This window comes from Hyperolius riggenbachi, chromosome 4, assembly GCF_040937935.1.
Source record: "Hyperolius riggenbachi isolate aHypRig1 chromosome 4, aHypRig1.pri, whole genome shotgun sequence".
In the NCBI taxonomy this organism is placed as follows: domain Eukaryota; kingdom Metazoa; phylum Chordata; class Amphibia; order Anura; family Hyperoliidae; genus Hyperolius; species Hyperolius riggenbachi.
This window is the reverse complement of record NC_090649.1, coordinates 215966306-215982062: the sequence shown is the minus strand read 5'-3', so window position 1 is coordinate 215982062 and position 15757 is coordinate 215966306. Positions and strand designations below refer to the sequence as shown.

Here is a 15757-nt window from a genome sequence, read left to right as displayed (position 1 = left end):
TAAAAGTTCAGTATTTCATTCTTTTAAGATCAGTACTTTATTCTACAGCTGTATGCATACATGCCTTATGAACAAAACCTCTCATTTAATGAACCCATAAATATGTGGATACTGTCCTGATAATATCTTGCTGATTACGTAAACAACAATAACATTCTGGTCTACCCCTTTTCTCGAAGCTATCATTAGAAAAAGTGTATCATCCCTCACCCTTCGTTAATAAGTGCTTAAAAACACTCCAGCATAGATCTTCCAGCAAAAACTAAACAGAAGCCATTAAATGATCAAACAACAAGGTAAACGACAGAACTTTATAAATATGAATACTGTTTATTCTTTCCACCTTTTACTGTGGGTAAAAGTTATGTTGTAAATTATGAAAACAGGTTTGTTGCCTTTCTGGCGGTATCATATTAATTTCCAGAAGACAGTGACAGAGAAAAAGCAGCAGCTCTACAGGAGACTGATAACTGTGAAGTGAATGACTCAGAAACAGATCACAGCTGATTCAGATCATACAGAGAATACTTCATTACCACTTATTAACATGACAGCAACCTGGGGCTTACAAACAATCTTAGTGATTTTAAAAGGTTTTATAATTTGCATAGTCTGTAAGCATTATCACAAGGCAGGGTGCACATACACACTGGGATAAAAGCTTACAAGATGTTCACCTCCTGTCTGAAAGCACAGTGCTTACATTTATAGAGACAGGAAACAACCTCAGATATTACTAATATGTAATGGTTTTCAATCTATCACTCTCAGGAGTGAGCACTGTTTTTTTTCTTGAATTTCTTCTAAGATGCCAGCCATTTTTAGATGTTTGTCTTATTATTGTCCACTCTGTTGCAAAACTAAATAAGATTTTGTTTTTTCTCTAGGAAACATATTTGTTTATATTTTTATTGTTAATTTAATAGATCATTTTTTAATTGCATATACTTTAGTACAGAAGTGATTCATTTACCAAGGCTGACAGCTGGAGGTCTAGCCCTTCTTGAGAAACCAAAACCCCTATCCCGCTTTCTTTCCTCAGGTGTCTCGCTTTTGGTGTACAGACCTGAATAAATAAATATATCTCTCGTCTACAATTAAATTGTTTATAATGTGCTAAACTTTAAACCTCGATTCTAAGTTGTTGCACCACTCATTTCCAAATGAGAACTCAGGGGAAGGTGGAGGTGAAAGAAAGGATACGTGTGATTTGAGAAATGAAAGCATGGGAATTCTCCATAGGGTTTGTGCTTGCAGGAGTCATAGGGACATGCTTTTTGCTCAAATCATTTAACAGTAAAAGGAAGTATACACCTTGCTAGCAGAGAATTGACTCAATGTATTATTATTATTATTGATTTATAAAGCGCCAACATATTCCATAGCGCTGTACAAAGTAAGAAACAAACATGGGGTACATTATACAGACAATGGTGTACACTAATATACAAGATACATAACTAGTGACAAAATACAAAAAAATGATACAGCATACAGAATACAAAATACAGAAGTGGTAATGACAGTGATAAAAGTAACATGATGAATAAAATGTATAATGATTTCCAAGACACAAAAGGGGGAGAGAGCCCTACCCTTGCGAGCTTACAATCTAAAGGGAATGGGGGGAAACAAGAGGAGGGGTAGTATACGATAAAATATATAAAGGCCGTGTGTTTTAGGATGTCTAGTAGAAGTGCAATTTGGTCTTAGGACAAAGGGAAGTGGCTTAAGGTTGGGCAAATGCTTGTCGGAACAAATGAGTTTTTAGAGAGCGTTTAAAAGTAACAAAGGTTGGTGAGTAACGGATGTGTTGTGGGAGGGGATTCCAGAGAAGGGGTGAAGCGCGTGCAAAATCTTGTAAGCGTGAATGTGAGGAGGTGATTCTAGAGGAGGACAACAGAAGATCGTGTGCAGATCTGAGATTATGATTGGGTTTGTATCTGAAAATTAGTGAGGATATGTATCGGGGAGAAAGATTGTGGAGAGCTTTGTAGGTTAGGGTTAGGAGTTTGAACTGGATCCTCTGGTTAATTGGCAGCCAGTGAAGAGCTGTATGTATGTAAAGTATGAAACTTTACAGTATATTGCATAACATTGCTGGTTATTCTGGCAGATGCCTGGATGACTTTCATTGGCTAGTAATAGATAAATACGTTTCTGTTTTGTTAGTGATTCCATACATTGCAACGTTTATTTCATTTTGCACATTTCATATAAATGGCGTATTCCTTACAAGGCATTCAAATACACTCCATGACCCTAAATAATCACTATAAATATTACATTTCTGGAAATGTCCCTAAACCGGCAAGATGTCTGTTTTAGTTTATTTGAGGCAGCATGATGGTGCAGTAAATAACGCACTCCCCCCCCCCCTTTTTCTTTTTATTCATGGCACTGTCTGCATGGAGTTTGTATGTTTTCCCCATGTTTATGGGTTTCCTCCAATGCTCTCTGGTTTACTCTTAAACCTAAAAAACATGAAAATAAGGTTGTCTTCCCCCCAAAATAGCCTTAGAACATGCATTGGAAAACTACTACCCATTTAGTTTTTAAAAAGAATTTGGGCCCACTGATGCTTAATAGAGATGGTCCGAACAGTTCAACCGCGAACTTATTCACGCAAACTTCGGTGGTTCGCGATTGAACTTGAACTTTATGGCGGTTCGACCCGACCTTCTATACTACATCAATAGAGTCAACTTTGAGCCTCTACATCCTAGGTTCTCAACATGCGGTACGCGTACCCCAGCAGGTACTTCTGATGGGTCCAGGGGGTACTCGGGCTTGATATACTTAACCAAGAATAACAAATTTAGAGATTTAAAAAATTATAATTCTTATTTAAACAACACCAAATTAGTACTTTAGCTAATTAAAAGCAATAATAAATGCTTGCACATTGTTTAGAACCAATTATCATGTACTACGATTAAATATATATTTGTCAAGGGGTACTTGTGATCATGTTTACTATGCTAGGGGGTACTCGATGAGTACAGGGTTTTAAAAGGGGTACACACTTATAAAATGTTGAGAAACACTGCTCTACATCATAGTCAGCAGGCACATTGTAGCCAATCAGGCTACACTCCCTCCTGCCCCCCCCCCCCTTATAAAATGCAGGCAGTGTCAGATATTGCACTCACTTGTGTGTCTGCAGTAATTAGAGAAGGGAGAGTTGTTGCAGACTCTCATAGGGAAAGCTTAGTTAAGCTCTTGTAGGCTTGTTAGCTTGCTCCTTGCTGATTTTTATTGCTAAAGAAGCACCCCTCAACAGCTCTTTTGAAAGCTAATCTTGTTCTTGTGATCTATTTTTTTTTTGTGTGGCCCACTTGCATTATATACAGCCCTTTTAGTCAGTCGCAGTTGGCCTTTGGCCCCTTGGTGGTATAATTACTACTGTGCCAGGTGCAGTTTATAATACCCATCACTGCATATACCTACCTATTGTTTACAGTGCACCCACCTACCTATGTGAGTGCATGCAGTGTCACTGTGCCTGTCCGGTACCAGTCTGTGTGTGACAGGTGCAGATTTGTAATACCCATCACTGCATATACCTACCTGTTGTTCACTTCAGTGCACCCACCTACCTACGTGAGCACACGCAATGTCCCTGTGCCTGTCCGGTACCTGTCTGTGTGGGGCAGGTGCTTATTATAATACCCATCACTGCATATACCTATTCACAGTGCACCCACCTACCTACGTGAGTGCACGCAGTGTGATATTAAATACCACCAGTCACTGTACTTGTTCACGATACGTGTGTGTGAAAGGTGCAGATTTGTAATACCCATCACTGCACATACCTACCTGTTGTTCACAGTGCACCCACTTACCTACGTGAGCACATTCAGTGTGATATTTAATACCACCAGTCACTGTACCTGTTCATGGTACGTGTACAGGTGCAGATTTGTAATACCTATCACTGCATATACCTATCTGTTGTTCAGTGCACCCTCCTTCCCATGTGAGCACACGCAGTGTGATATACCACTCCGTGCATACCTGTTAACTGCACCTGGATGACTGCACATTGTATTAGTCAAGTCAGTGCATACCTTTCACTTCATCCCCCCGATATGGACAAAACAGGTAAAGGCAGAGGCAGACTCAGAGGAAGGCCACCCGGCAGGTCTGTTTGAGGTCGTGCTGATGTGATTTGGGTGACCCTGGACCAAAGTACAGTGCTCAGAAGAAGGCACGTCCCATCAACTCCCAAGATTGTCAGGACGTGGTTGACTATTTAACACAGAACACCTCATCTTCCGCAGCCACCAGCGTTACTACTAGCACCATCCATTCCTTTTGATACTTCACAGGCGTTATTTGGTGGGGAATTAACTGATTCACAGCCACTACTGTTACAACAAGATGAAGGCGCTAAGCAAGTTACACCACACTATGGGCGTAACGTGTGAGGAGAAGGAGGATGATGAAGTAACTGCTGTTGGTGCACTTTATGAGGTGTCTGAGGCAAGCAAAGCTGGGCAGAATGATTATGATGATACGAATGCCACGTGGGTTCCCAATAAAGGAGATGAACAGGGAGACAGTTCAGAGTGGGAGTTAGAGAGGAGTAGGAGGAGACAAGTTCCTGAAAGAAGCAGGGAGAGCTCGTCATCAGAAACAGCTGGTGGCAGTGTCTGGCGCCATGTATCAGCATCTATGGACGGCCAGCCAACATTCCCTTCAACGTCAGCTGCTGATGCCACCATAGTGCCATTACCCCAGGGGGGCTCAGCGGTTTGAATTTTTTTTTACTGTGTCTGCCTTAGATCAGAGCAATGCCATCTGTTCTCTCTGCCTCCAAAAATGTAGCCGTGGAAAGGCCAACAGCCACGTAGGGACAACTACCTTACAAAGGCGCATGGAGAAAAGGCACAAATCGCAATGGGAAGAGCACCAGAGGAGAAGCAGCACACAAAAGAAAAGCCACCCTCCGTCTCCTCTTCCTCCTTCAGGTGCATCATCTTCAGCCTCTTTCTCCAGAGCACCTTCACAATCACAGCCACACTCCACTCCGCCTCTCACCTTGAGCGGTTCCTGCTCCTCTGCCCACAGCAGCAGTCAGGTGTCTGTGAGGGAAATCTTTGAGCGGAAGAAGCCAAATTCTGCCATTCACTCCCTTGCCCGGCATCGTGATACCAAAACTGTACCGTGAAGTTGAGAGGCAAGTGGTGTCATCTCTGGCACACAGCATTGGGTCAAGGGTCCATCTGACCACGGAAGCCTGGTCTGCCAAGCATGGTTAGAGCAGGTACATTACTTACACAGCCCAATGGGTCAACCTGGTGACCGATGGCAAGCAGGGAGTACGTGGCTGTGCAGTGGACCAACTTGTGATACCTCCACATCTTGCTCCTGCTACATATTCTTCACTGTCATCCTCCTCCTTGGCTGAGTGGCAGTGCAACTCTACTGGTCCTGCGATCTCCTCTCCAGCTACACAGCCCCAGCTCCCCAGGGCCTATGCTGCATGCCAGGTACGACAGTGTCACACCATCTTAAACATGTCTTGCCTCAAAGTGGAGAGTCACACTGGAGCAGCTCTCCTGGCTGCTTTTAACAAACAGGTGGATCAGAGGCTGACCCCGCACCAACTGGAGATTGGCAACGTGGTGTGACAATGGCAGCAATCTCATTTCCGCTTTGAATTTGGGAAAGCTGACACATGTACCCTGCATGGCACATGTGCTGAATCTCATCCTTTAGAAATTTGTGTCTAAGTACCCAGGCTTACAGGATGTCCTGAAGCAGGCCAGGAAGTTGTGTGGGCATTTCAGGCGGTCTTACACGGCCATGGCACGCTTTGCGGATATTCAGCGGAGAAACAACTTGCCGGTGAGATGCTTGATTTGCGATAGATCGACTCGCTGGAATTTGACCCTGCTGATGTTCGACCGCCAGCTACAACAGGAGAAAGCCATCACCCAGTATCTCTACAACTACAGTAGAAGGACACAGTCTGGGGAGATGGAGATGTTCTGGCTGGAGAACTGGACACTCCTGCAAAATGCCTGCAGGCTCATGCAGCCGTTTGAGGAGGTGACAAACATGGTGAGTCGCAGTGAAGGCGCCATCAGCGACTTGATCCCGTATGCTTTCTTCCTGGAGCGTGCCGTGCGTAGAGTGGTGGATCAAGCTGTGGTCGAGCGTGAACAGGAATAGGAACAGGAGAAAGAGTTGTGGGATCAATTCTCATCAGAACTAGATGTTTCCTCAACACCTGTGGCAGCAGGGAGGGGGTGTAGGAGGAGGAGGAAGAGTCGTGCGGGGAAGAGGAGTAAGACTCGGATGATGAGGAAGGTGGGGTTTTTTTTTTGGAGGAGGAGGCGGCGGCAGAAGAACAACCACAGCAGGTGTTGCAGGGGACTTGTGCTGCTCGACGTTCCCGTGGTATTGTTCGTGGCTGGGGGAGGAGGACTAACCTTACATCACTGAGGAAGAGCAAGAGGAGATGGATAGTACGTCTGGATCCAAATTTGTGCAGATGGCATCTTTCATGCTGTCCAGCCTGTTGAGGGACCCCCGTATAAAAAAACTCAAGGGGAATGAGCTGCACTGGGTGGCCACGCTACTAGACCCTCGGTATAGGCACAAAGTGGCGGAGATGTTTCCAAATCACATGAAGGCAGAAAGGATGCAGCACTTGCAGAACAAGCTGGCAACTATGCTTTACAATGCGTTTAAGGGTGATGTCACAGCACAACCCAATAAAGGTACCACTGCCAGTAATCCTTCTCCCATGTCCATGCAGGCAAGAACAGGATGCTCCAGCGGTCTCATGGTGATGTCGGACATGTGGACATTGTTTAGTCCAACACCTCGCCTTAGCCCTTCCGGATCCACCCTCCGCCAACTCCTGTACCGGCAGGTAGCCGACTACCTGGCCTTAGGTGTGGATGTAGACACTGTGAGCAGTGATGAACATTGGAGAACTGGGTCCGCAGGCTTGACCTGTGGCCAGAGCTGTCCCAATTTGCTGTCCAACTTCTGTCTTGCCCTGCCTCAAGCGTCCAGTCAGAAAGGACCTTCAACGCAGCTGGAGTCATTGTCACTGAGAAGAGAAGTCGCCTAAGTCACAAAAGTGTTCAGTACCTCACCTTTATCAAAATTAATGAGGCATGGATCCCGGAGGGTTACTGCCCACCCCAAGAGTAAGTCGGTCCCCACACAGCATCTCTGCCTGCAGGCCGCTTGACTGCCTTCTCCGCCACCACCAACAGGGTCCAGGACTCCATGCGGATTACTGAATTTTTTAAGGCCACTGCTAACAGCGGCCACTATAATAATTTTTTCTGGTGCGTGTACATGCCTGCCTAATTTTTCTGGCTGCACTGCAGCTAGAACAACAAAACAAAAAGCATGTACATGTGCCAACTCCCCTTCGTGAGTGTTAACTTGCCACGGTGAAGGGGTTTGCGTATCACAATGAAGCAATGACCGCTGGCTATATGAGTGTTTTGGGGTTGGGGGGCACACCTGACCCAAGAAGATAGATAATAAGGTTGTTGCTTCATTGTGGACAGACCAAATTCAATCAGATGGACACTCAGTCACTGGTCTGTCATTGAGCTACCTCAGCCCGACCATATGGACTTGAAAACCGCCATGGCCTGCACTCTGGCCATGGTGCGCACCAGTCTAGCAAGGCCGTCACTACACAAACAGCTGTTTGCGGTGCGTTACACAGTGAGTTTGGTGTGTCAGTGTGAAGCAGTACTCTAATTACAATCCCTAATTGATGTATACACATGCAAGATGTTTTAAAGCACGTTAGGCCTCCAATTTAGCACGCAATCTGATTTCTGCCCTTAAAACGCTGCTTTGTGTCAAATCCAGATTTTCCCCCGGGACTTTTGACATCTATCCCACTCATCCATGCCCCCCCCCCTCAGGTGTTAGACGCCTTGAAACATCTTTTCCATCACTTTTTTGGCCAGAATACATTTTTCTAGTTTTCCAAGTTCGCCTCCCCATTGAAGTCTATTGCGGTTCCCGAAAGTTCGCGTGAACTGAACGTTTGTGGAACTTCGTGTTCGAGTTTCGCGAACCAAAGACCGGAGGTTCAAACCATCTCTAATGCTTAAATCATGTGAGTAGCATGGTCTGAAATTCAATAGTGAGCAGCGGAGTGTCACTCACCTACCCAGCCAGTGCATCCTCCTTCCTCCTCTGCGTGTCCCAGCATCTCCATGACTTCCATCACAGCCACTCACATGACCCGTCGGCATGCATTGACATCACATAGCCACAGGTGACAGGTTAAATGGGCAGTTTTAGGCGAGGAGTCACACTAGGCCGGGAGGCAGACTGGAGGCAGGAGTGCAGCATCAGGAGAAGTGAGTACCTCCATTATACTTTGCTGTGCTAATGCTGCATTGGGGGGCGAGGTAATGACATGAGCTGCTATATGGGGGAAGAGAACCATTTGGCTACTGCTGCTGGGGAGGAGGGGATTAGGTGGTACATGCCTATGTAATATTATCTTTGATGGGAAGGGGCACACATTGCTACCAAGCTTAAAAAACAAATTCTTGGTAAATAGAGGAGGTAGTGGTGGACTTACATCCTCCTAGTAGACACACAATGACTGTAGTAAAGACTGTCAATATATTTTATTTATGAACTCCAAATCTGCAACGCGTTTCGCAGGTTTGATCCTGCTTCATCAGGCAACAACAACGGAGCTTCCTCATTTAGCTTCCTTTTATCCTTTTGGCGCCTCTGTTCTCCTGCAAAATATTGAGTCCACTCCGGGTGGAGGGTTGAACCTACTTTTTTCTCATCTACAGAGAGCGACTTCTTATTCCTGAGTGGGCTCAGGAAAATCTCCCCACCAGCCTTTACAGTGGTAATGGTAACCCTGGTTTGTGAGTATTAATATTTCCTCTATCTAGTAACCATTTACCAGTACATATTACACTATTGGGGCTCTTGGTGTTCCTTGTTTTTATCTACATTACTACCAAGCATCACCTAATACAATTATGTGTCTTTGGGAGTGCGTTAACTTTACTTTAAACAACTTCATCCATACATTTCTGGTTCTGGTCTGATTCACCTGCCAAATTTAAGAACCCATTGAGCCTTCAAGTCAAACAATTTGCCCACCCCTGCCTTAGACTGTAACAGCGACATTTGACTATGGTAGAGATTAGATAATGGCCCTCTCTGAGGGACAGTTGGAGACAAGACAATATACTAAGCACTGAGTAAGCGCTATATAAATGTAAAAAACTCCAAAACCAAAATCTCAGAAATTAGAATATTGTAAAAAAAGAATTGTAGGTGTCCAATGGACTCCACTTGGAGTACTAAGCTATTTAAAGGATTTGTGTTGCGAAAATCTTAAAATGTAAAATATATGTAAACATATACAATTAAGAAGTCTGTTTATTCCATAGTAAAATGAGCCATAAATTACTTTTCTCCTATACAGCGCTGCATAATATGTCAGCGCTGCGTAATATGTCAGCGATGCGTAATATGTTGGCGCTTTATAAATACAATAAACAAATATTGCTGTCACTTACAATAGGTAGTAGAAATCTGACAGAACCTACAGGTTTTGGACCAGTCTATCTCCTCATGAGGGGTTCACAGGGATTTATTTATTTTTAAATGCACTTAGTGAATGGCAGTTGCTCCGTCCAACAGCCAAAAAAGTGTACAGTGAGCAGGGAGGCTGGCCAGCATCTTTGTATAAATCATTTTCAGGGAGTGTCTTTATAAAGAATAAAGGGCATGCTGAGAATCCCCTATGAAGAGATGGAACTTTTTCGCGAACCGAACTTTCCGCGGAGGTTCGCGAACAGGGTTCGCGAACCAAAAATCGGAGGTTCGCGACATCTCTAGTGAGGCGTCTGGCTGCACTATTGTAAACATGCTGACTTTCTCAATAGCTATAAAAAGGAACATACAGGTATCTATCTATCTATCTATCATCTAGAGGTGAAAACTTTATTTACTGTTTACATGTCAAATATTTTTAATGGTAGCTGCTAAATGTAGACATGAACATCTATCTGAGACCTGTGTACTAAAGCAAGAGCCCTAAAGGCTTGTTAAAAATATGCTTGTTTTTTTTTTTTTTTCCTTTGCTCTTTTACTTGAACAATTTTGAAAATCATATATCTTTACACATGGATTAATGCTTCAAATGTTACCAGCGTCCCAGGTAATTCATCTGGAATGTATGGGAGACATACAGCAGGGCAAAATGCCAGCATGAATGAACACTAAGAGCTGAAGCATAAACACCCAATAAAGGTTAAACCTGCACACAAGCAGCAACCAGAATGTGTTCTGAGGGCATCATGTGATCATGTCTTGTTTTGTATATAAGTTCACCATCACCATTTTAACATGCTCACTCTGTCTGTGACTGGCTATGTGTATCTCCTCACCAGGCTCTAAAGCTGGGTACACACGGTACCATTTTTTTGTCAGATCGATGGATTGTTAAGATAATTTTTGACTGGTCGGATTCTGATCAATAACGCAGCCAATTTTGGGTAGTTATCAACCACAAATCAATCACATCAACGATAGGGAACAATTGGACATCTACACGCGATCACCCGTAGATCTGATGGAAAAGTGTACCGTATGTGAGGCATATCTATTGCTTAAATGCTTGTAGATTTAAGTAGAGTGTGTTGATGTCATCACATCTCCCCTTCTACACAAATGTTATCCAAATTATTTGCGCAGCATTGTTAACACCACAAAAGGTATTTTACGTTTACATTTTAGATATACATCCTTGTGCACAGGTGTTGATGCTCTACCTGCTATATGTATTTAACAGCTAGATTGGAATGAAGCATTGAGTAATCTTTTTATTAAGTGCAGTGCACTTTAATCACTTAGCTGCAGTCCTAACAGGGAACTTGGTGACGTGTCATGTGAACAACTGGGGAAGGGGGCACACTGGAGGAGGAGGAGCTAAAGCAAGATAATGGCTTTTCTCTAGTGGAAGGAGAAAACACACTAGTATGGCTGAGACTCTAAAGATGCCATACCAGAGTGCAGAAAGAGGAGGTTCAAGGAGTATGACAGGCTCTCTTTGGCAGAAGAATTAGTATAAGTATAGTTTAAGATTCTCTGTTGGCTAATAGCTGATGTAATCTAAATCAATTGTTAAATGTACCATCCCCACTCCTATGAATTATATAACCCCCTATACCCTCCCAACCCCTATAATCCCACAACCACCCCCTCCCATGTATAACTCTGTTTTGCTTTAACAACTCTAAACATGTTTGTTCTTGCCAATAAAGCTTTGAAAATGTATATATAAGGAGCACAGTTGTTTTCTACAATATAGCCCTGTCCACTTGTATCCTTATAGAGAAACTCCGACCAAGAATTGAACTTTATCCCAATCAGTAGCTGATACCCCCTTTTACATGAGAAATCTATTCCTTTTCACAAACAGACCATCAGGGGGCGCTGTATGACTGATATTGTGGTGAAACCCCTCCCATAAGAAACCCCTCCCACAAGAAAAGTTCGAACTTTTGGCAGTTTCCTGTCTGTGAACCTTGCTGCATTGTGGGAAATAGCTGTTTACAGCTGTTTCCAACTGCCAAAAACCATGCAGCAACTACATCACCTGCCAACAGTAAAATGTTCACTGGAGTTCCTTTTTAATATGATGGCTATGTTGACTCAAGAATCAGCTGCAGCCCGACAAGTTTAGGTCACATAACCAAAAGCAGGTTTTGGGCTGAAAAAACTACCTTGGTGTGAGGATCCACTCGGCTGCTTGCGCAGGCAGGCAGCTTTTTGACCACTGTTCAGGTCTGCATTCTGCAGGTCTCTGGAAGAGAGACCTTTTGTCAGTTTTGCAGCTTGCTGCTGAGGAATTTGCATACGTTTGTCATGCAGATTGCCTAGCCACATCCTTTGTAGGCTTGTACTATAAATACCATGTGATATCACAGACCTGTGCTGGTCATAAGGGCGTGTCCTGTGAAACACTCCTGGAGTGTCAGCCTTGCTCATTGTTTGAAGATTAGCCTAGAGTAATTCCTGGGACTGCACTAGGCAGGTTCCCTAGTGCAGTTAGGATTGCATATCTGTTTTGTTTGTCTGTTGCGATTGTCCTGTCCCAGCGGTGGTCGACAGGAAGTCGTTCTGATCTTTGTTCTTGGAGTATAGCTGGAGCAGCGGTTGCTACCAGCTATCTCATCTGATCTGTCTTGCCTGGATCGCACTCGCCTTGCGCTAGTGCTGTGGATCCATCTGATCTCCATCTCTCTTGCTGTACTTGGATCGCACTTGCTCTGGCGGAAAGAGCAGTGGATCCAGCTCGCTCTGTTTCTATACTTGGATCGCACTTGCTCTGGCGGAAAGAGCAGTGGATCTGTCTCTCACTTATTCCTGTTTTCGTGTATCTGTCTTGTCTGCTACGAACGCTTGCTGGAGGCTCGGTGAGGTAACCGTTAAGCAAGCGCTCGCGTCCTCTGTTTCATGTTTGTCTGTCGGTGGTTAGTTAGGCGTGCTTGTCTCTGTTGTGCTTAACACGTGGAGACCGCGCAGAAAACGCGTTCGCTGTTGCGAATGAGTGCGGTGTTCGCGTTTAGTTAGCGTTTGTTATTTTCCTTATCTTCTCATTGTATTATTTGCTGTGCCTTTGCTACTCTCATGCTCTGCCTTGCTGTAGCCTTGTGTCACCTCTGGAAATCGCCTCTCTCGCGATTGCGTTCCTACTTCATATCTGCTGTTGTGTATGCACTGTCGCGGGTTGGAGACTAGATTGGTGCACACACATACCCTCTGTCGCTTTGCTCTCTCTCTTTCAGGGCTATCTTGCCCTGCGTTTCTTCCCTTCGTACAATTCCTGTCTGGCGTCTGTGGCAGGGCAGAGGATCTGTTCCTCTGCACTCCACAGCTCCACCTGCCGACAGGAATTTCCCTCTACAGGTGCATTGCACCTTTTGCTGGGTTCCCTCAAATTATATGCTTGTGGAGGATTTCCGCAGTGTCAGCGCACGTCTTGTGAGCTGATCACGGAGAGAATTCCACAATCGTTACACTTGGATATATAAAAGGTGACCAGTTTTAAAATTATCTATTTTACATTTGTTTCTAAAACACTGAAAAAGTGTTGCGTACTTAGAAAAACAACATTAATTGTCATTAGAATAAATGAAATAGAAGATAAATAGAAAAAAAAGTAATATATACCTTTAAAAATATGTTGTCATTAATAAGTTATTAGCTACTAGAGATGGACGAACTAATTTGCTGGTGCACAGTGATGAATGACTGGTCGTTGTTTGTTCCCAGATGCCACCATGAACTCCCCCCAGGGGGGGGGGGGCACCAGAGATGGTGAAGAGCCCCTTGTCCTTGGATTAGACAGAGGCTTTGGGTGGGAGGTGGAATCTTGGCTGACTCTTTCTTCCAAATCCCCCATACCATGGACCATGCAGGATGGTATAGCTCAGGAGGCGGAGCCCCTCGCAGTCTAGGCCCCACATTCTGGCTATCTCAGCCTGCATGAGTGACAAAGCATGGAGAACACTGCATGCGTCAATTCCTGACCCAAGGACCGATGAACAGCGCCACACATACATTGATCCTATTCCTAGCCCTTGACTTGCTATACTAAGCATAGCAAGCCTCAAAAGAATAACATTCTGAGTTCTGCTTCAAAATGTCAAAACATTTTTCTTTGAATTATTCAAAGTCGATTTTCTCAAAAACGACAAGGTCTTTTTAACCTATGTTCCCATTAACATACCCTGCAAATTTCGTTATTCTAGCATGTACAGGGGCTTTGCTATTAACCTCCTTAGCAGTATGCCGACACTGTGTCGGGCATACTGCCGGCTGTCCCTTGGAGCCCCCCAGTATAATTTTAACGTATTCCATGGCTGTAATAGCTTCAGCTAGCAGTAGGCTAGCTATTAGTGGTGGCCGGCATCCCCCCGATTACTGTTGATTCCCCCCCGATCGCCCGCTAAATACATCACCTCCCCTGGATCCAGCGATTGTGCAGCCTCCCTGCGCATTTTCGGTCCTCTCCATGGGGAGGATCGGGTCTTCACATGACGTCATGACATCGCAGACGTCATGTTCGGTCCTCCCCATAGAGAAGAGCAGAGCTGTACGGGGAGGCTGCGCTGATCGCTGGATACAGGCTAGGTAATGTATTTAGCGGGTGATTGGAAGAATCAACAGTAATTGCGGGGATGCTGGCCACCATTACTAGCTAGCCTAGTGCTAGCTGAAGCTATTACAGGCATGGGATCAGTTAAAATTATACTGGGGTACTCTAGGCTGCAAAACCTCCTAAGCAGGAGGTTAACCGCTAAATTTGGTGGCCATTGACATCTGTTTAAAAAAGGTTAAAAAGCATTTGCATAAAATACCTATATTTCACCATTGACCCCCCTTCTGCCACTGTCCAAGTTTCAGGCTACTTTGTACACCTTTTTTTAAAGCGGTATTGTCACCATAAAAATCAAATTTCAACAGCAACTGGTATGAGTGTATTAAGGTATAAAAATGCTAATCCTGCATTCAAAACTTGCAAAACTTTTTCTGCTGTTATGGTTTGTAGTTATCACATACTTTAGGAGCACTGGCCCTAGTGCCAAACCGTGCCAAAGAGTTGAATGCTGGGAGTTATTTTTATCTATAATATATTCCTTCTCTTCCATTTATTTCCTTGCCTAGCGCCTTATCAGAAACACCCTTTAATTACTTGTGTTTACGAGCAAGGCTGAGGTGACTCAGTGATTGGAGGATAAGACAGTGCAGTTCCTAGTATACACCTCAGTGGCAGTGTCTGAAGACTTTGGGAGGAGGGCAGCTAATGAATACACAATGAGCAAGAGAATGGAGGGGGGAAAGCAAGAGTCAGGGAGGATATGATGTCAGCATTGGCTTGGCAAGATGGCCACTGCCTAGAATAGGATTTTCTGCTTTTCCTTTATAAATTTCACAGGAATCATTACGTGGATAACACAATACATCTGTTATGCAAGTAGAAGTAGTATTTATCTACTTATATATGTGTTTTTTATTTCTAGGTTAGCATGGATGTCGCTTGTTCTTTAAAGAAATTGTGGCTGCAGAGATGCCCTGAAGGTTTTAGAAGTTTGTCTGCCGTTAATACCAATGGGGCTCACTGCCAATTATCCTTTTGTGATAAAATTCACAAACATGGTTGTGAACATTCATTTGCAATGTCCAGCCATGCCTATTATCTTCCATTTAGGTTTTTTTTATGTAAAGCCCACCACAGCCTCTCTCCCATACACTACTGTTGGTCTTGCTAAATCATACTTTTGTTGGAAGAATCAGTTTTATAGCAGTGACTGCAGCATATAAAAGCCTTTGGGGGGGGGGCGCATGCGCGGCGCAAGTTGATGCAGATGCTCTCTCCGTGAGCTCCGCACACAGCACAGGCCGAACCAGCCCGATCGCCTGCTATACGGGACCTAGAGCGGCCAAAGTCTCAGCCCACTTGGGAGAACAGATCCTGACCCCGGAGATGTCGCAAACGCAGGCCAGCAGAAAAGACCTGCAGAATAAAGCGGCGGATTTCTTCAGACCACGTGAGCAGCCTCTTTCCAAGATGGCGCCAGGGAAGGAGACGCCGGACACCGAGCAAACGGCAGGTAATAAAGAGACTCTCTCACTCCAAGATATTTATGCCTTAATGGCAGTCTTCAAGGACACTTTTAGATCAGAAATTAGATCAGCGGTAAGCACTATCACG

General features: G+C 44.3%; 1 protein-coding gene across 1 annotated transcript in view; it reads left to right on the top strand.

Annotated features, from left to right (window-relative positions):
* CSMD1 (CUB and Sushi multiple domains 1) overlaps window positions 1-15757 on the top strand; it is a 2205021-nt gene that overhangs the window by 854145 nt on the left and 1335119 nt on the right.